General features: G+C 50.9%; 1 protein-coding gene across 5 annotated transcripts in view; it reads left to right on the top strand.

Annotated features, from left to right (window-relative positions):
* Positions 1-1,469: 1,469 nt before the first annotated feature.
* The window catches only part of PPARA (peroxisome proliferator activated receptor alpha), a 65,648-nt gene continuing 47,981 nt past the window's right edge, over positions 1,470-19,136 (top strand). For 2 of the 5 annotated variants that reach the window (XM_045872326.3, XM_045872329.3), the window contains exons 1-2: positions 1,470-1,619; positions 2,596-2,744. The gene's annotated coding sequence lies outside the window, so the exon portion shown is untranslated. Of the gene's footprint in view, positions 1,620-1,669; positions 1,847-1,885; positions 2,337-2,595; positions 2,745-19,136 lie in introns of those variants that run through there. The other 3 variants (XM_045872328.3, XM_064590489.1, XM_045872327.3) reach the window with 3 other exon arrangements.

The raw sequence follows: 19,136 nt of genomic DNA, 5'->3' as shown, positions 1-19,136 counted from the left end.
CCGGGGTCTGGAGTATGTCAGATGACATCTTTGACGTGAGCTCGGTACCTCCTCCGCCACTCTATCCCGATGCCCAGCACGGTATATGGATCCTAGCTGCGGGAGTAAGGCGTGCTGTTCAGCCTGCCCAGCCTGTGCCATATCCAGCATACAATGTGCATGGATCACCTTGAAAACTGGAGCATAATCCAAATATTGGTTATTGCTAGGATGTGCAATAAAAGTTGGGCTTGTCGTGTGCGAGTGGGAAGGTTCTGTGGGTGTCTGCAGGGAAGGGCAAAGTTCACCACAGGTAGGCGCCAATCCACAAGGGTGAAAGGGCCAGGTACGGCCTGGGCTCCAGAGTCTCTGCGTAGTAAGGGGATTTGTTTAGAGCTGCGTTTCCTGCCCTGAGCAGGTCCTCCTGGGCGCTCGCCGCTACAAATAGAACAGTGGCAGGAGCAGCGGGAGGGCAGGGAGGAAGGCTGGCATAGCACACATTTCGTTCCCAAGGGAGGGGTGTCCCCATGCGCCGGCACCGGGGGCTTTGTGCATTCCGTGCGTCGCCGCGCAAACAGAGCGGCTTTGCAGCTCTCTCCCCTCCTCCTTGTCATTGGCTGCTGGGCCGCGACCTCCCCCTGCGCTGGCAGAGGCCCAGAGCCTTGGCCGGGCACAAAGTCAGCCCCTCACCCTGACGCACGGCGGGAGGGGGCACGGCTCGCCCGCAGCCGGGGTAGGGGTGTGGGTGTGGGGCGGGTGGTCGGAGTTGGCAGCGGGTGCCCACGCTGTCCCCGCTGCCCTTCACCCTTCTGGGTCCCCGCCCGCGGCGCCCGCCCGGGCACCTCGGCCACCTGTTGACGCGTCCTCTCAGCTAGTGTTCTCTTTCTCCTTCTTTTGGATGCTGGGGTGCTTGCGACTGGTTCTGCCCCGACCGCCCCCCACCCCGCGCACCCCGCGACCACGAGGGCACTCGCACCTCGGCCCGGGTCTAGACCCGCTCGCCGCAGGCCGGCCGAGCAGGGCTCCCCAGGGAGGAGGGGCCTTGCCTGCGTGGCCCGGGCGCCGGGCGGGAACCTCCAGGGTCCCGCGGCCTCGCGCCCGCCCCCGCCCCGACGGCAGCCCCTCCCGGTGCGCGGGGCTGGACGCGCGCCGACGCCCAGCTGCGCGCGCCGCCCCGCCGTGGCTCTCTACCCGCCCGCCCGGTGACCTCCGCAGGCCCTCCGCCTCTCGGCCTCAGTTTCCCCCCCGGTGCAGCGGCAGCCGGGCACGAGGCGGGAGCCTCCGAGGCCGCGGCCCCGCCCCGGCCCCGCGGGCAGCCAATCGGGCGCCGCCGCCAGGGGGTGTGTCCCGCCCGGGGCCAGGCCGGGGGCCCGGGGCGGGGCGGGGCTTCCGGCGGCCACCCGCGCGAGCCGCCCGCGCAGCCGGGCCGGGGCGGGGGGCAGAGGGGCGGCGCGTGCCGCGGGGGGCGCGGCTGGCACGGGCGCGGGGAGGCGGCGCCGGGGCATGGGCAGGGGACGCGGCGGCCCCACGGCGGGGGCAGCGGGCGGCGGGGGCGGAGGCGGCGGCAGCTAGCGCCCTGCCCGGCGCTGCCTCCCTCGGCGCGCTCGCCCGGCGGGCCGCAGGCGGCGGATCGGCCCCAGGTGCCGGGGGCGGGCGGGCGCTCGCGGGGGTCCGAGAGCCGGGCCTCCACTTCTCGGGACCCGGAGCGGCGGCGGCCAGGGGAGGGGCCGGGCGGCGCATGCGCGGGGCCCGGGGGCGCGGGCCGAGCGCGCTGGGTCTGGCGCGGGGGAATCCCCGGGCCCAGGGGGTCGCCCCCTGCTCGGCCTCCTTCCGAGCGCCAGGGGCCTCGGAGACGCTGGGTCCGCAGGTTGTCGCCCGGAGGGAAGGCCCAGCGGGCTGGGGCCTGGGGCGCGCCCTTCCCTCGGCCCGGTCGATTTGGGGCGTCACCGACGGGGGCGTTTCCCGAGACCACTGGGGATCCCCGAGGCCGGGTAGCCGGAGGCCCGGACAGACGGACCCCGGGGCTGCGCGCCCGGCGGCTGCGGCCGGACGGGAGAATCTCGCCGGCGGGGCAGCGTTGAGGAACTGCCGCACTTTGCGCCCGGGCGCAGCGCGCCGCCCGGCCGAGCCCAGGGCAGCGGCGCCACGCTTCTCCGCAGCCCGGCTCTGCGGGTCCCGCGCGGCGTCCGCGCCCGGGTCTCCCGCGTCCCGGCCGCGCGGGCCCGGGGGCACAGGGCGGTGCCGGCGGCGCTCCGGAGGCCGGGTTCTGCCCTCACGCCCACCCCAGACCGACAGTTCCGCGGGCCAGTGTTTCCCTCGCCTTCTTAAGTTTAAAGGAGGGACGGCGTGCCCCAAATGTCAGTGTCAAACGTCTTTCTAAGAAAAGTCCGCGGCTGTGTAATGTGTCGGATTTGCGGGTTGCTCTGGGCCCTTAGGGGCTGCGCGGCCACCCCCACCCCAGCTACCCCTCCTCAAACCAGGGAGCCCCCTCCTCTCTCGGGGCCGCTCGGGAAAGGGTGCGCTGGGCGGGAGCGGGGCGGGGGGCCCGGCAGGGCAGGGGGCACCGGGTCTTCCATTCCTGCTGAAGTAGGGTCACGGTGACTTTCCTCTTCCAAGGTGGTGGAGAGCTGGGGAGAATCCAGAGGACATATCGTAATCATTTCCTCCTTTACCTTCTTACTGCCAAGGCTGCAGGGAAGGGCCCTGCCTCCGCGAGGAACCGTTGGCGGTGAGACCAGCTCGGAAGGAAGACGTTGCCATCACAGGTAAATAGAAGGTTTGATTCGCTCCTTTTTCCAGACCGAAATATTTTTTAAGTGTTTACTTCTGTTGCCCTACAAACTAGCCATTTGGGGTGAGTTATTACTTTGTGGCGCAAAGTTAGGTGTATGTTCAGTGCTTTGAAAGTCAGACGAATGTGGCTACTGCTAAGTGGCAGGTTCTTGTCTCGGTTTCACTGAGAGATTCATCCCTTTATAGGGGCTCCGTTCTGTGGAGTATAAATCTGGACAGCTGAACTGTGAGAAATGTTATTCTTTGACGGACACTGAAGTTGCAGGTGACAAGTGCAGAGTGGCATGAATGAAGGTTCTTGCTGTTTCCATGCTGATTTGAATATCAAGCAGATAGCTTGCCGGGTAGGTCAGGTCTGGAACTGTCATTACCCAGGACAGGGACAGTCTGGAGAAGTGGCTGGATGGGAGAGGTCCCTGTCACCCAGGGGCCAGATGGGGGGACGAGACACTTCTGGACAACTTTGAGACAAAAGCAAATTAACTGACAGTAGAGAAAATGTGTTTTCTCTCTTTTCTCAGATCTTAGACATATAGTGAGAGACATCCCATAATCACAAAATAGTTTGTCCTAGCTCATGCCTATCAGACTTGCAAACAGATTTTTAAGCATTGTGTGTGTAAGAGAGAGAATGAGAGAGAGCAGAGGAAAGGCATGTTTCTTCCATAGAAGTCACTTTGTAATCGGCTTCTGCTTCGTTGACTATTGGGTAATGAAAAATCTTGCCGTGTGAAATAAATGTGTTTCTGCTTCGTTGTAAATGTCTATGTAATATTCCATTGTGTCTAGGTAAAGTCATCAATTAGCCAATCCCTTAAAGTGTGTTTGTGTATGGGTGTGTGTGTGTGTGTGTGTATACACACATATATATGTATATATAAATGTGTATAATATATATATTACTTATTCATTTTGCAACTATTTGCTGAGGAGCTGCTAAAGGCTAAGGTCCTCAGTATGGAGCAAGACAACTATGGATCTGCTTGTGAAGCTGATTTTTGTACCAGAATACAAAAAAGAAAGTTGGAGATTGTCCTCCTCATCCTAAAAGGTGGAATTAGAGTATAGAGAAGGAAACTGTTTTTGCCAAAACATCTTGCTGTTTCATGATTGATAGCCAACACTCTTTTTCCTGCATGCTATGAGCATCTGTGTTTGTATGACAAATATTCTTTAAGTAATCTTTAAAAAAAAAATCAACTGTTTCTTGACTTAGTGTAAACAGATTTTAAACACCCCCAATTCTCTCTTCTCCTTTTCCTCTCCCACATCCCTGCACGTATTCTTAAAGGAAAGTAGCATGAGTGTCTCGCCTTCCAAGTGACTGGTGTCCCTGTTGAACATTTTGTACTAATTTTGTTGCACTGCTCTGAGAGAGGATGTGACCTGTATGATTTCTGCTGGTTTTGAATTTAAGGACCCCTGTTTTTATCTCTGGTTTTGGTGGCTTAATATTGAGTCAGTCAGTCTTTCCCATGTTCCATGGATATTCCAAAGAAAGGCATAGTTTCTGTGTGCGGGGTAGACGTTTGCTTTATCTGTCACTTCAGCCTTATTAGGGACACGGAACAAGCAAGCTCACCTCCAAGGCCAGGTCATGTGGGTAGGGAGAATGAGGCAGTGAACTTTAATTTCCAAGTTGGTGTGAAGATAGTTTTAAAGTAAGAACCAAGGGGGAAAAGCCCTAGAAGCCCCAGTGGACTGTATGTGAACGACCTTGTTTCTTCTTCCAAGGATTCCTAACGCTGACATGCCGTGAGCTTCTAATGGAAAGGGGCACATGCATGTGATTTTCGGACTGGTTCTGCGGATAATCAGATGTGACCTAGTCTGACAGTTGCTGTGATCGGGAGGTGTGTTTGTTCCTTGCCTCTGGAGTATTAAATTACATAGCATCTCGTCGTTGTGATAGTGTGGTGTCTGGAAGAGTTTCTGCACTCCGAAAAGTGAAGAATTTAGTCCCTGCTGGGTCAGCCCTGTTAGAATTATTTTTGTGGTTGAGCTGCCTTTGTTTTGAGGTCAGCGCGTAGTGTAAGAAAAAACATTTGGACATGTCGATTTGCGTTGGAAGCAGCTCGCTATGGTGGAAATGCATTGGGTCATTAAGCTCAAGACTTGGTTTCTTGTTCATTGGCTGCGGCCTGCCAGGCCCGGGGTCATCCTCTCTAGACGGCTCTACCGCTCTCTTCTCATCAGAAAATCCTGTTTCACTTCTCTGAGGGCTTGGGAAGCTCAAAAGTGGCGGCGTATGTGAAGACTCCTTATACAATATGAAAACGTGTGCATAGCCCAAGGGGTGTCTTAGAAGGAAGCAGCCTCACCCTGGCCTCGGCTTCTCAGTGGGCCACAGCTGATCCCTACGTTATTTTTGCTCTGGCCATTTTATGAATTTTCAAAGGCTCTCAGAAAGCAACAAGCACCCCCATACCTACAAATTTTGTCCCCTGATTTTGAATACATAAACAAGAGACCTACACCTGTCATGAGTGTTTCGTGCTTTCTCTGAATGCGGATGTGCCCCTCCCATTGTGGTGCTCGTATTATTGTGCGTCGGCCCTTATTCCACTCTACTGGAGCCCGGGGAGGCTGTCCCTCATCCTTGGAGGGTGAAGGCCTCCTGGACTTAGGCCAGGCTTTGCTGGGTTGCGCCTAGGCGCTGCCCTGCATCACGGTTTCTCGTTGGCCTGACTTTCCCCCCGGGGGTCTCACTTGCTGAGAGCAGTGTATGTCCATTCATGTCTGCCCTGCCGGTCTTACATCCCGAGTAGGTTCTTGCAAATGCTCATTGAACAAAGCAATTAGCAGAATTCAATCTGGCAAGGATTGATTGGTGGGCCTGTTTTCTACCTGCCGCCAGTGTGGGTGGGAGCTGGCTTAGCAGTGCAGGCAGCAGGCCTGCCCGTCACGCCCCCTTGGCGAGTTGCGGCTTCCCTCCCACCTGGGATGGCCAGGCGGCGCTCTCCGCCACGGGACAGGGGAGTTGCTGCATCCAGCGGGACCCGCTGTGCAGTGCCCATGGCATCCACACCATAAAGGCCGTAGTTGTAGTCAGAATGATTCCGACCATGATCGTCACTAGGTTTGGGGCATATTATGTATCAGATGGACTTTTTATGAGCTGGCTTGAGAATCTAATTAAATAGAATGCTCTTTCTTTTTGCAAGATCATGGATTCAGATTCCAAACAACTGGCTCCTCAGGAAAGGGGTATCTTTACCCCGGTGTGAGTTCGGGAGCGCTTATCTCTGCAAGGCAGGGGTCCAGCGGACACTCCAGGTGTGGGGGTGAGATAGGCGCAGGGGGCAGTTAGAGAAAGTGCCGGCTACGTGTCTCTATGTTGCAGGAAGCTGCCCTCACCTGACTGTTCCGGCTTTGCTCTATTTTAAGAGATTTGTAAATAAAGAGGAGTGAGGGTTTCTAGTCCAATGTCCTCGCTTTATACTTTTAGCTTAGAGAACACAAGTAAACCTTTAGGAAAGCATCACTTTGAATAATCAAAGTTCAGAAAGCAAATGCACAATGACGAATCGCCTCAAAGATTATGAAGCTTCGTATGGATGGTTCGAAATTATAATACAGTTAAGTGAACAGCATGTTGTAGTTCCTTTTTTTTTTTTTTTCCATTTTTACGAGTGAGTGAGGCCCCAAGCTTTCTTACAGGCATTTGTAACTGAACGAGTCTGCGGTTATGTGATAACCACACTAAGGTGACAAATTGCCAAGCTCCAGTAAAAGGGACCCAGTTATGTAGAGGTTGACATGTGGGTATGTCCTTTCTGAAATAGAAGTTAGTCGTCAGCCCGACGTGACTACTTAAATGCAGATTTATAATTAAGCAACATGGCTTGTAAAAGACAGGATGAATCTGCAATCAAATCTTGATTGTCTGCAAGCCTGTTTCTCCTATTACCTGGGTGCTAAATGGGATATGTTTTGGCTAGAAGAATTTTTAATAGCCTCTCTGGCAGCTTTTATTATCGGACAGGTTGACTAGGCTGCCAACATGCAAAGCACATTCCCCCTTTCTAGGATCAGGAGGACATCTGATAAATTCGACAGTCTCCTTTTGGCTCATTTTATGGGACAGCTTGTAACTGGGCCAGAGTCTTATCCATTCGCTGTGCACTCACTTTCCATTTCTGGTTTTTTTCTCTGAGTATCGGGGGTGGGAATAACGCGAATGATGTTTAAAAGGAAAATTGTTCCGAGAAGTGTGAAATCCGGTTGAAACCGGAGCATTTGAATGGCTCGTGCCATCCTTGGATGTCCGGATCTGCAGGGGGAAGACTCTGCTAGCCCGTGATGATTGCCCGCTTTCTCCACTTGGAAGACGTCCCCACCTCTGTCACTGTCACGGTCCTGGCAGGGACCTCCCTCCCACGCCTGCAGGGTTCCCCAGTCCCAAGTGCACAAAGGCTCAGGAAAACACTTCCTTCCCTCCTCTCCTTAGAAGCACCCACATGTGGAGAGAGTTTTCCAGAAAGGAAGACATTCTGTTGTTGCAGTTGTCAAAGCCGGAAGGTAAACCTAATCCGGTCTACTCAGCCAGGAGTCCCGAGAGCTAAGGAACAAGTTGAGCCGGGCAAGGATGCTGCCAGCCCAGGCTTCGTGGGGAGCAACACCCCAAGGAGAAGGCTTTGAACAATGAGAGGCATGAGGAGAAAGGTATCAAGTGTTTAGAAGCGGTTGAAGCTGGTGTTCCTTGAGAGGAGAAGACCAGCATACATGGGGTTAAAGAGCTTGTGTGTGGGGCCGGTGGAAATGCTGGTGCCCTGGTGTCCGGAGCATCAGGCACAGAGAAAGGAGGCTCTGGACGTAGGGACAGGGCGTGGAGAAGGGGCAGGGGTCGGGGAGAGCCTGTAAAGACCACCCCAGAGAGGAAGGTCACAGTTCCCGGCTGGGGTGACAGTGGGAAGGTTCCAGCGGGACACTTTCTGTGAAGGGCAGTAGTCATTCTCTCAAAGCTCCGGGCTCCGTGTGGGAAGACAGGGGACAGAGTATGTAGCAGGATGTCAATATAAGAGGAAAAGGTGGTCTTTTGATTTCACCCCGGAGCCTGAAAATGATCGACCTTCTTCTGCTCCGTTCTCTTGACTTAGATGAATCTAACAAAGTTGGCTTTTAGCATCGAGGTCAGAAGGCTAGATGGAGGTGAATATTTAACCACATTCAAGGACAGCCGCTAATCTTTAGTACTCACAGGGCACAAGACAATAAAGAAGCAAGATTCTGGAAGGAAAACGATAGCCAGGAAGGCAGGCACGTCTGTGGCTCATCCACAGCCCGACCACGGAAGACAGAAGCCCGGAGGCCCGCACTGACCGTGCATTCGCAGGTGGGCCTTCCAAGCCGCATGAATCCTCCTCTACAAGGTATTTGGGAAAGATGCCCGGCCAGTTATGACATCAGGACTGGCACGGGCTCCGAGAACGAGAGCTCCGAAGGACAAGAGCAAGAACCCAAACTTAGGGCTCAGGGAAGGAACTGCTTTTCAGAGATGAAAAGTGACATCCTAGCCGGACGTGTTGGCACGTCCTCTGCCTGTCGTCGGAAGACCGCTTTGGCTGTCATCTGTGCACAGCTGCAGCCGCGTTGCCAAGGGACCAGGGACGCAGACGCCCACTTTCCGGTCCGGGGCCCTCGGCACCCCTCTCCCGCCGTCCCCAGGTCCAGCCGGCTTGCATGACCTCAGGCCCGACGTCCACTGGCCTCCTGACCTCACCCTGACCTTGGAGACTCCCGCTGAGAGCGGCCAGCCCTCCCTCCCGGCCCAGGACGTGGCCTCGGGCTGGGGCTCTGGACGCGGGACCAGCGTGGGGTCCTGCCCCGCAGCTCTGGGCCTCACATGGGCCCTTCTGTCGACACGTGGGGCGGATACCAGTGCTTTCCAAGGGTGCTCATACCGGCCAGATAGTGAGAACTCTGTAGATGTTTCTTGGCTTCACACTGACTCATCCAGCCTTCTTCATCAGCTTCCCTGTGAGCAGGAAGGCGCGGCTCTCCTCTCGGAGCTGACATTCTTCCTGCACCACCAGTTTGTCTCGCGCACCCAGCTCCCTCCCTCCTGCCTGGGACACTCCATTACCCCCACCCCAGCCCCTACCTCGCCCCCAGAGCCTCTCCCCTGCAGCCCCGGGCTTGAAGCTATCCTCTTCGGGGAGCCTCTCTGAATTCCCTGCCCCACCTGGACCCCCCTGGTGCAAGCTCTTACTACGCCCGGGCGCTTTTCCTGATGAAGGTTGCTCTCCCCGTGAGGCTGAGGTGTGGGCCCCAGAAGCCCGGAGCCAGAGCGGCCTTGCTCACCGGCGGCTCAGCCTCGGGCCATGCGACTGACCGGGTCATGAGCTGCAGCTGCTGTGGGGCCACCCTCCCATGGAGAGTCCCTCAAGGCTCAGCCAAGTGCCCCCTCCTCCATCACGGCTTCCCGGACCCTCCCCCAGACTGGATGCAAGATTTTGTCCCTCAGGCAATTGGAAAGTTCTCTGATTCAACATATTCCGCCTGCACCACAGCAGTTTGCCGAATGCCTCCATCGTTTACTTCCGAGCTCGTGCATTTATTCACCAAATATTTACTGAGCGCCTACTTGTGCCAAGCAGTGTTCTAGGCGCTGGGGAAGCCGTGGAAAGGCAACGGGCACGGTTACCTGCCCTCACAAAGCACCGGGTTGCATGACGACGAGTAGGGCTCCCAGGCAAAGAGGGGACGCAGGTCCCAAAGCAAATAATGTCAGAGTTTTAACGGTGATCTGAATGGGTGGCTCAATAAATATTTGTCTTTAAAATTCAGAACTTCCTTTCGCTCGAAGGAAGTAAGTCAGGAAGGAGGCAAGAGTGAACAAAAATTATCCGAGAGATTTCAGAACCCATTTTAGTTCTTCTGATTATTATCTCGAAGGCATTAAGTGCTCAGTTGAAATCCTTTTGACCCACTTAGTTCAGCAGAATTTAAATCTTAGGTGAATATTAAATCTAACCGTGCATCTAATGGCCTAAATGCAGGAAGCACTGTTCGCTTAGTTACGGGGTCTGCCTTCTCTTTGTCGCCGACACTTCCAGCGTTAAAAGCAGACAAGCCCTCCAAGCAGCGAGCCTGTCTTAATCATATAAGCATGGTAATTGCTCCCCAAAAGGCAAACTTGGTGGGACAGGAGCTGGATTCTGGCCATTAGCTTGACCCCATTTGGCTTGATAGCAGTGAATGAGGCATATTATTCCATAGGCAAAGGCCAGCCCCTTTCCTCAGATTACAGATGATGTGTGATGTCGAGGCCGTCGAGGACTAGGAGGTCTCTGGCTCTGTGGCTGTGGCAGTGGGGACGGAGGCAGCTGTATCCTGCCCGGGGCTGTCAAGAGCAGGTGGGAGCAGGGCTGGCCCCCGGGAGTGCCTGGGAGATCATCCTGGCTGCCTTCCTCCGTGGGCATGATGATGTATTGGGCTGGCTTCCAGAACCCATTTTACCAGACTTCCCTCTTTCTGTTAGGCTCCCTACAAATCAGGTGACAGAGATGGGTTTGAGGTCGGGTTTTTTTTTCTCAAGTCTGGTTTACTGAGGTATACTTTACATACCATACAATTCACCTGTTCAGATGGACAAGCCATCTACGGTCCCTGTTCCCTCGCTGGCAGTCAGCCGGAGGTGGTTCTTGGCTTCGAGAGGCAGCCCCCATCCCTTCGCTCGTGGCCCCTTCATGTTCAAAGTCAGCATCATGGGTTGAGTCATCCTCACACTCTGAATCTCTCAGACCTCCCCTTCTGCCTCCCTGTAGCCAGAGAGTGTTCCCTCTGCTTGTAAGGGCTCAGGAGACTCCACCAGGCCCAGCTGGGTAACCCAGGCTAATCTCCTCTGCCAGGGCTCAGGAGACTCCACCAGGCCCAGCTGGGTAACCCAGGCTAATCTCCTCTGCCAGGGTCTGGGCCTGTGTCCATCTCCTCGAGCGGCTGTAACAAAGCAGCATGATCAACAGCCGTGTGTTTCTCCGCAGTTCTGGGGGCCAGAAGTCTGACATCAATGTGTGGGCAGGGCTGTGCCCCCCGGAGACTCTGGGTGGAACCCTTCCTTCCTTCGTTTACCTTGTGGCAATGGCTGTCAAGCCTGGCATTCTCTGGCTTGTAGACACATCAGTCCAGTGTCTGCCTCTGTCATCACATGGTGGTCTCCGTGTGTGTGTGTCTGTGTCCAGATGTCCCCCCCACTTTTTTTTATAAGGACACCATTTGTATTGGATTAAGGGCCCACCCCACTCCCATGTGACCTCATCGTAATTACAGCTGCAGAGACCCCTTTTCCAATAAGGTCACATTCTGAAGTACTGAGGTAGGACATGGACATATCTTTTGGCAGGGGGGACACAAGTCAACCCATCGCAGTACCCTCAGTCACATCCGCAGAGCCCCCTCTGCCGTGCAAGATCACCTAGGCTCCAAGACTGGGGCGTGGAAATCTCTAGGGGCCATTATTTGGCACCACACCATGACTCCGTGTTCATGGAATTCACTGTGTCTCCTGTTCATACTCAAATGCCAGTGACCTGCTTAGTGTCCGCCTCCGTCGATGAAAGACATCTAGAATATCAGAGATAAAAGGCTGGGCCTGGAGTTGCTGGTGCAGGAGGCAGTCAGGGTAGGGGAGGTCGCGTGGACGCCAGCGGGGAGAGCTGTCTAACACCACAGTACTAGCAGCAGAGCATAGTGACTTCCTTCTTTCCCTCCATCAGGCTGAGGCCAGGGCAAAGCTCCAGAGCGTGTGAGCAGTGGAGGGTGCTGGAGTATCGGGAGGGGCTGGTCCCACGGGACTCTCCCAGCTCTGTGTCCCTGTTTACAGGAAGGAAGGACATCCTAATTGTGCTTCTTCCCCATATGGGACAGTCTTCTCTGACCCCATATTTGTAACTGTAGCCCCTTCCGCCTGCCTTGTTGCCATCCAACAGAGGACGTGCTCCCTTGATTTCTCATCCACCTCCCCTCCCTAGAATGGGGAGCTGCAGCTGCTGGGGGGCCATCCTCCCATGGAGATCCCCACAGGGGCAGGGATATCTGTCTCTCTTCTTCACTGCCGTACCCTCAGTGGCTAGAACATGGCCCAGCACAGAAGGCTCCTAAAAATATCTGTGGAATGAACAAAGCCTCCCTCTCTACTTAATAATCTATGCCCTTGTGCTTGTTTAAAAGATGAGTTTTTCTGTTCTAAAATTTTACTGGCATTTTATTAGAAAGATGTTATGTGAGTAAGATTGCCTGAATATGAAGAAAACCTTAAGGAAATGTAGTCATATACCAGTCTACGGAGTTTATTTAAGGGTACAGAAATACTCTGGAGCTCTGGGAAATAAAAAAGAGAAAAACAGCTATTTCAAACTGCGGAGCTGATATTCACAACTATTAAGTGGTCTGAAAATGTTGAGATGGGGGCTCCATTTTTGATAATGGCTTAGTAGTTTGAAAGCCAACTCAAAAAGGTGGATGAAATCTTTAAATGTTTGCCATGGCATTGGAGAACTGGTCTAGAGAGGATGGGCACTTGACCTTCAGGTCATTTTGTCCCTGGTGTGTTGGCCAATTTATGGATGAAGCAATAAAAAAGCTAAATAGCACATCTCTATGGCTGAGAGTAAAAACTTGGGATATAAAACCTGTAAGAAGGGAAGATCCTGGGAAACAGCCCAAACTTTGGGTTGAGACCCAAAAAGCTGCCCTCTAGGAAAACAGGTGACCTGGAAATCGATGAGCTTGCTCACGAACTGAGCCCAGTTCTAATTAATCTCAGTCCTGGAGGCTGGATGCAGGTGGTCCCAGATTGCCAGGACCCTGGCAGACAGCTGCAGGAACAGAGCATCATCCTAGGCCTCTGTTTCTAGGAACAAGTTCTCAGATATAGTCAGGTCTCACTGTGCAGTTCCATATGAAGGAATCCCAATGATCACAGTTAAATACCACCAGCCTCACCACAGCACAGCTCAGGTGTCCACGACCAGGTACCAGAACTAAGTGGGTGCGGGAAGTCCGCGAATCACTATACAGATAACAGATGTATATAAGGATCAGTGACCAATCCATCGCCCCTTTCAAAGTCGGTCTGTGATTGGCCCTGCGCGGCTGTCATTCAGTTCACGCACAGCCCGCCCCCTTGCCTCCCAGCCACAAACCCACTTGGCAATGTTTTTCTAGCACCAGACAGGTGCAACAGAGAAAAAGGTACAGCAAATAAATGAAAGGTGGTAACGCCGCAGTGAGATTAGAATCGAACACACATGGAGTTACAGGAAAAACAGCCGGCGGCGGGGTTGCTGCCAATCGGAGACTCTGGATGGGCAGCCAGAGGCATGTGGTAAAAGTGACTTAACCGCATGAACGAGGACCGTGGTGGTGACGGAAAGATGGAGAGGTCCCAGACGAGGTGATCCTAGTGGAACACTTCCCATTAGAGGAGGTCTCCAAGATACTGCACGACATTGAACGTGAAATAAACGTTGGAAGACACTCCAAACTTAGGAGTTTGACAATGTACGGAAGCCCAGAAAAGATGCTCTCTCCAAATCGTGAGTTATACAATAAGAGGAAGGCAAGCAGGGTTGACGTTACTTGTGGTAAGTTTGTTACAAGGAAATGCAACACTGGGATTTCGGTGTTGCTAATGTTTTAAATTACAGTGTACTAAATGCATATTAGTTTTACTATATATTTTTTGGTTCCCCTGTTCATTTATAAGTGATAATAAGAGTTTTTAATGTTTTGCCAAAAACTTTTAAGGGCATGGTAATTTTCATCAGTGATTGGTAAAATCACTTTGCACAGTTTCTGCCCACATGATCCTTTTCATGGTCAGGCACGACTGTTTGCACAGAATGGCACACAACAAAACCAACCGAGCATATGAGAAGACCTCATGAACTGCAGAAATGATAGATGATAGAAACAGACCCACGAGACGCTAAATATTAGGCTTATGAGATATAAACTTTAAAATAGCCTGCTTAGCCTATTCAAGAAGATAAATAATGAGGATGGGAATTTTGGTAGACACTAGAAATTATATATTTAGAAAGGACATTGATTTGAAAAATACCCAAGTAGAAATTATAAAAGGAAAAAATACAAAAACTGAAATGATGTACCCTGTAGATAAATATAACAGCAGAGTAGACACAAGTGTTGGGAGAATTGTGGAATTAAAGATAGGTCAGAAAATAATATCTAAAACGAAGCACAAAGAGACAAAAGGACAGAATGCAAATATATTGAGAATTCTGTTGTACGTATAATTGGGATCCTAGGAGGACAAGAAAGAGAGAATGGAGCAGAAGCAATATTTGCAGTGATAGGGACTGGAGTCTCTCTAACTGATGAAAGCCATCAGGTCACAAATTCAAGAATCCTACAGAACTACAGGCAAAATTAAAGACAAATAAAATCCCTATTGAGACACACTGTAGTGCAACGGCTAAAAAACAAAGAGAGATCATCTTAAAAGAAGGTAGAGGTTAAAAACAACCAAAAAAGACATGACTTTCAAAGGAATAACAAGCCAGAGATCATTTCTCAACCAAATTCTCAGATTTCTCAACCAAAAACAGAGATAATTTTCTCAGCCAGAAGACAATGAAAGTCTTCAGCCTGCTGAAAGTTGGTTCCCCTCCCCACGAATACAAGGTTAGTTTAACATTTAAAAAGTAATCAAGCATCAGAAAACTATAAAATGCTTAGGGCTAAAATGCATGGGATGTGTGCAAAGAAATCTACAAAACATTGCTGAGAGAAATTTTGAAAGACCTAGACCTAAATAAATGGCAAGTTATACCATGCTCCTGAATCAGAAGACTCAGTATTGTTAAGAGGGCAATTCTTCCTAAAATGATCTACACATTCAAAGTGATCAAAATCGAATCTTAGCATGCCTTTTTGTAGGATTTGACAACTTGGTTCTAAAATTATATGGGCATGTAAAGGACCTAGAGCAGCTAAAACAACTTTGAAAGACAACACAGTCGGAAAACTTAGACTATCTGATTTCAAGAATTATTATAGAGCTACAGTAATCAAGACAGTGTGGTAAATATATGAAAATAGATAATGCAAAGAATAGCAAGTCCAAAAATAGACCTTCACACATATGGTCAATGGGTTTTCAACAAAGTGCCAAGTCATTTCAATGGGGAAAAAAATCATCTTTTCAACAGATAGTGCTGGAACAATTGGATAGCAATATGCAAAAGAACAAATCTTGACTCTCATCAAACACCATATTAAAGAAGAGAAGGAGGTGGAGAGTGAAGAGGAACTTGAAATGGGTCTTAGATCCAATTGTAAGAGTGAAAACTATACAACTCCAAAAAGAAAATATAGAAGAAATCGATTTGGGGTTTGGCAAAGATTTTTTATATATGATTCAAAAAGCATGAACTATGAAGACAATTTAATAGTAAATTAATAATAAATTTAATAAGTTGGATTTCACCAAAATTATAAACTTCTGATCATCAAACAACACAAGAAAATGAAAAGGCATGCCACAGACTTGGAGAAAATATTTGCAAAACATACATCAGACAAAGGACTTACATCTGGAATATATAAAGATTTTATTTATTTATTTGACAGAGAGAGACACAGCGAGAGAGGGAACACAAGCAGGGGGAGTGGGAGAGGGAGAAGCAGGCTTCCCGCAGAGCAGGGAGCCCGATGCGGGGCTCGGTCCCAGGACCCTGGGATCATGACCTGAGCTGAAGGCAGACATTTAATGACTGAGCCACTCAGGTGCCCCATGAGTTCTTATAATTCAATAAGAAGACAACCCGATTAAGAATTAAAGCAAAAATGGGCAAAAGATTTGAACAGTCTCTTCAACAAAGGGCATCAAATGGCAAGTAAGTACGTGAAAAGATGTTCAGCATCGTTATCATTAGGGACATGGAGATTGATAGCAGTAGATGTCACTGTCAGAAGTAGAGAGATATCACTATACACCAACTAGAATGACTGAAATTAAAATTTAGAAGACTGACCAAGTGTGGCTGAAGATGTGGAACAACAGGGACTCCTTCACTGATGACAGGAATGTAAAATGGTGCAGCCACTTTGGAAGACATTTTGCCAACTGCTATCACTGACATTATTATCAAAAATGTCATATACCTGAGAGGCACCTGGGTGTCTCAGTTGGTTGAGCGTCTGACTCTTGATTTCAGCTCAGGGTCATGAGCCTGGGCATGGAGTCTGCCTAAGATTCTCTCTCTCTCCTTCTCCCCCTCCACACCTCGCTCCCTCCCTAAAAAAAGAAAGAAAGAAAAAAAAAAATCATAAGCCTGAAAGAAGTCACATCAAAAGACTCCATACTGTATGATCCCAACCATATAACATTCTGAAAAAGGCAAAACTACGGAGGCATAAAAGGATCAGTGGTTGGCAGGGGCTGGGGGGAGGGAGGGCTGAATAGGCAAAATATAGAGGATTTTTAGGCAATGAAACTCTAATAGTGATACATGTCATTGTACGTTTGTCAAAATGCATAGAATGTACAATAACAAAAGTGAACCCTAATGTAAACCATTGACTTTAGCTAACAATAGTATATTGATATTGGCTCAGCAATGGTAACAAAGTACCAGATGTTACTAACAGGAAAACTATTTAGGGTGTGTCTGTGTTGGCGGGTATTACGGAAGCTCTTTGTACTTTACACTCAATTTTTATGTCAACCCAAAACCACTCTAAATAATAAAATCTATTAATTGAAGGTTAAATTTAAAATGTATATATCGTATACCTAAGAATAAATCTAAAAAAGGTATGCAAGACCTCTCACTCAAAAAACCAATGACATTAAAAATTAGACATAGCCCAAATGAATAAGTGGTTATACCATGTTCATGGAGGAGACGTGCAGTATTGGAAAGGCATTGGTTCTCTTTGGAGAGGCTTCATGTGCCATGCAGGGGTACCACTATCTGAAACCAAGCATGTGCACATCTTGCATGTATCAGCTGAACAGTGTGGACTCTCAGAACTGGTCACAGACAGTTTGAATGGCCCTGAGGCCCCCAAATGCACCCCCTCCCAGGATGTCTTAGGGTGCACTTCAGGAACTTTACAGCACAAATTTCCATTTTTTTCTTAAAGAGATCGATCTTGTTCCCTTAGCATTCTTGTCACCAGGAGTTGCATTCTTCTTGTTTCTTTAGAAAAGCTCCACACCAAGCCTTTGCCCTATAGACACTGGTGGTGTTCCTTTCATAGGCTTGTTACTTAAAATGATTTGAGGGTTTTGTTTTGTTGTTGTTGTTTTTTGTAAGCAAGGGAACAGTGTTCATAATTTAGTGCCAATGTTAGATTCATTCAGTCAATATTTATTGAACACTTGCTTGTATAGCAGAGGGCGGTGGCAGAGGTGAACTCTGCCTTAGGTTACAGATCATTTGGACAGGAAGGCACTAGTCAGCCCCTGGAATGTGAGCTGTGGGGGTGCAGAGGGTGGGTCTGGGAAGGCTTTTGGGAAGAATTGGTATTGGAGCTTCCCTTAAAATGTGTGGGAATGGGAGGCATTCCAGGCAAAGAAATAGGATAAAGTATAGAAGCTGGTCAACATGAGTTGAGTCTGGCAAATGATGAGCAGTTTATTTTGGCCAGAATACAGGGTTTACAGAGGGAAGTGAAGACAAGATTGATTCCTCAAGATCAAATATTTGGGATGCCTGGGTGGCTCAGTCGGTTAAGCGTCTGCCTTTAGCTCAGGTCATGATCCCCGGGTCCTGGGATCGAGTCCCGCATCGGGTTCCTTGCTCAGTGGGGAGCCTGCTTCTCCCTCTGCTTATGCTCTCTCTCTCTTTCTGACAAATAAATAAAATCTTAAAAAAAAAAAAAAGATCAAATATTTACTCAGCTCCTTCTTCGTGCCAGGCATGGGTTTAAGCGCTGGGGATATATGAGCAACCAAACACCCACAAAATCCCCTTGCTCCTAGAGCTGGCACTCTGGCAGGGACAGACAGGTGATAAGCATAGTGACTAAGTACGTGGCTTGGTGTGCTAGAGGATGCTAAGTGTAGGGGGAAACACGTGTGGAGCAGGTGAGTGGGTCAGGAGCACCAGGGAAGGTGGCCAGGGGCATCCTGGCAAGAAGGTGGCAATTGAGGAAGGACTGGATGGTGAGGGTGGCTGGGCAGACACCAGAATGGGAAGCGTCCTGGCAGAGTGGGTGGAGGAGCACAAGGAGGAAGAATGTCACAAAGAGGAGGAGGAGGACGTGAGGTCCCAGACCAGAGGTGGCAGCAGGTCACCGTGGAGACCTTGGGGGTATGGTAAGGTTATATACTCTATGTGAAAACAGCCACGGGGGAGGGGACCGCTGAGTGGGGGTGTGGTACACTTTGATTAAGCTGTTAGAGGCTCCCTCTCGCTGTCACCAGGGACCACGGACAGAAGCTGCAGGCGGGTCCTGAGGCTGACAGGGCTTCCAGAGGGCCTGGGGGCATGCAGCTGGGGCCAGCAAGGTGGCATGGAGGAGAGACCTGCACTTCTCGCGGGGCAGGGAAACCCCGACTTTAGGTCCAGCCCGGCCTCTGAGTAGCCATGTGCCCTTGGACGATGCTTATCCTCGGGCTGTGTCCTTACTGCAAAAGCAGGTATTTGGAACTGGGGGTGGTATGATCAGCGCTGTCCTCGAGGTCACGCTTGGCAGTGAGATCCTGCAAGAGGGAGACAAGTGGCGAGAGGGAGACAAGTGGCAAGGGGACCCTTTGGGAGGCTGTTGCTGGAGTCCCGGCGGAGGGAGTGGTGCCCTGCGCTGGGTTGGAGATTGGGTGCAAATGACTTAAGAACAACACAGTCTTTCAAAACAAACAAAGCAGACAGGCCAAAGGACCCTAAGCTGGAATTTTGTGCAGATGTAGAAGACCAAGGTTACATTAGGGTGCGCTGGGTACAAGGCATGGTGACAGCTGTCCCTGGCCTCAGATGTGCCCTCTTGGTGGCAGGGTGGCCGCACCGAGCCTTCTGCAGATAAAGCATCGTTCCTCTGACAGGTTCCTCTGCCCGGCGCAAGCACAGAAATCAGTTACCCCAGAAACAGGACAGTCCCCCGCTTCAGGTCTTTTTTTTTTTTTTTTTTTTTAAAGATTTTATTTATTTTTCAACAGAGAGAGAAAGACAGCGAGAGAGGGAACACAAGCAGGGGGAGTGGGAGAGGGAGAAGCAGGCTTCCCGCCAAGCAGGGAACCCGACACTGGGCTCTATCCCAGGACTCTGGGATCATGACCTGAGCAGAAGGCAGATGCTTAACGACTGAGCCCCCCAGGCGCCCCCCAGTGCTGGGTCTTATGAGTCAACCCTTTAGGTCTCCCCTTTCTCTTATTTTCATGCAGAGCTTTACTT

This window comes from Mirounga angustirostris, unplaced genomic scaffold (genome assembly GCF_029215605.1).
Source record: "Mirounga angustirostris isolate CCGP_5_RB_7025 unplaced genomic scaffold, mMirAng1.0.hap1 SCAF_5, whole genome shotgun sequence".
Classification (NCBI taxonomy): Eukaryota; Metazoa; Chordata; class Mammalia; order Carnivora; family Phocidae; genus Mirounga; species Mirounga angustirostris.
The sequence above is the reverse complement of the archived record's forward strand: the minus strand, read 5'-3'. Positions and strand labels throughout refer to the sequence as shown.